Source organism: Entelurus aequoreus, linkage group LG01 (assembly GCF_033978785.1).
Source record: "Entelurus aequoreus isolate RoL-2023_Sb linkage group LG01, RoL_Eaeq_v1.1, whole genome shotgun sequence".
NCBI lineage: Eukaryota > Metazoa > Chordata > Actinopteri > Syngnathiformes > Syngnathidae > Entelurus > Entelurus aequoreus.
Genome location: NC_084731.1, coordinates 5,001 through 7,500, shown reverse-complemented (window position 1 = coordinate 7,500; position 2,500 = coordinate 5,001).

The following is a 2,500-nucleotide window of genomic DNA, read 5'->3' as shown; positions in this document are numbered from 1 at the left end:
CAAACACCACACAAAGTTACACTATGACTCTCAGTCATACGTGTGCTTCTTTTTTACTGTCATTTATTATTAATGTTAATTTATATATATTAGTCATGGAATGCTGTTACACACACTATGTTGAAGTATTACTATTATTATTATTATTATTATTTATCTTACGTATATATCAAAAATAATATTGAGCAAAATTTAATGAATATTGTCGATGTGGCCCTCCAGCAGTGCTCGGGTAGCTCATGCGGCCCCTGGTAAAAATTAATTGCCCACCCCTGATATAGAGGAATCATAAAACAAACAACTTCTGGGAAAACTGAAACAAACTAAAACAAAAACATGAGCATCTACCCATCCAAAGTGAAGATGTATGGGTAAAGCACTTCTCTAATCTATTTATCCCAATACAGAAAACAACAGCAAAAACACATACGATATAAACTACAATGCTTAGAGTCAACAATAAAGACTACCAGAACCTGCTAGACTCCCCAATTATTACACACGGACTACAGGACAAAATAACATCACTTAAGACCAAGAAGGCCTGCGGTGCAGACGGTATCTTAAATGAATTATAAAATTCACTGACTCCAAATTCCAATTGGCTATACTAAAACTCCTTAACATGGTCCCTTGGCTCTGGGATCTTCCCCAATATTAGGAACCCAGGACTGATAACAGCGCTTCACAAGTGTGGAGACAAATTCGACCCCAATAATTACCGTGGGATCTGTGTCAACAGCAACCTCGGAATAATCTTCTGCTGATCATCAACCACAGACTTGTACATTTCCTCACAAGCAATAATGCCCTGAGCAAATACAATAGGCTTCCTACCAAATCACCGTACAACAGACCACATTTTCACTCAACACCCTATTTGACAACCAAAATAACTCCAAAACAAAAGCACATTAGACTTCAAAAAGCATTGGACTCAATCTGGCATGAGGGTCTGCTGTACAAACTGTTAGAAAGTGGCACGGAGAGAAAACACGTGACATCATAAAGTCAATGTAACCAACAACAAATGTGCTGTCAGGATTGGGGAAACACATACAGACTTCTTCCCTCACTCAAAGCCGTGGGGTTAGACAGGGGTACAGTTTGAGTCCAACCTCTTCAACATATACATCAATGAATTGTCAAAAACATTGGAAGAGGCTACACCACCTGGCATCCTCTAGTAGACACAGAAGTCAAATGTCTACTGTTTGCAGACCATCTGGTGCTGCTGTCTCCAAGAAAAGAAGGCTACAGCAGAAAGAATTTTCAGATAAGTAATTTAGCCCTCTTACAATGACAAAAAAAAAAAAGTTTTCATGATGTATGTGCTAGTATTGTATGTCTTGCTGCGGGTCCTGCCTTTAAAAGCAATGTTACCCCTTCAGAGACTAAACTTAATTTCCTGTAAGTAATTAGTATTTTTTTCATAAAGAAATACAAGCATGTGTGCTTATGGACTTTATCCCTGCAGACTGTATTGATCTATATTGATATATAATGAATATATTGTGTTTTGATGTTGAGGTAATCCTGTAAGTAATTAGTATTTTTTTCATAAAGAAATACAAGCATGTGTGCTTATGGACTTTATCCCTGCAGACTGTATTGATCTATATTGATATATAATGAATATATTGTGTTTTTGATGTTGAGGTAATAATAAATAACTAACTAAAATAAAGAAATTGTTTTATTTAAAGTACTTGCGCGGCCGGATACCAATCGGTATCGGTCCAGTTGAGGGGCAAAACGTGTACTGGGGCCACGTGCACAGCCAGCTAGCTAGCAACAGCCAGCTAGCTAGCTGTTGCTAGCTAGCTCTTTCGACCGTGCTCCACGTCACGGCCAGGACGTAAACAAGAATACTAGCACCGCAAAAATTGCAAAAGAACAAAAATGACCCAACAGTGTGATGTGCATCTTCCGACAAAACATGAAGACGGACTATGGCTAGCCCGGCAGCTGCTAGCTAGCATGGTAGAACGAGCGCTAGCCCGTTAGCTAGCATGCTAGACAAAGAGCTAGCCTGCTAGCTGCTAGAATGCTCGGACAAAAACGAACAGTATTCCCTCAAATCTGTCAAAACAAGACATATGTATGTAGTATCTCTGGAATATGATGAACTACTAAACAAAGTAGACGTGTTAATAGTTAGCAAACACTATAACCAAGCGCTAGCCCGTTAGCTAGCATGCTAGACAAAGAGCTAGCCTGTTAGCTGCTAGAATGCTCGGACAAAAAGGAACAGTATTCCCTCAAATCTGTCAAAACAAGACATATGTATGTAGTATCTCTGGAATATGATGAACTACTAAACAAAGTAGACGTGTTAATAGTTAGCAAACACTATAACCAAGCGCTAGCCCGTTAGCTAGCATGCTAGACAAAGAGCTAGCCTGTTAGCTGCTAGAATGCTCGGACAAAAAGGAACAGTATTCCCTCAAATCTGTCAAAACAAGACATATGTATGTAGTATCTCTGGAATATGATTAAC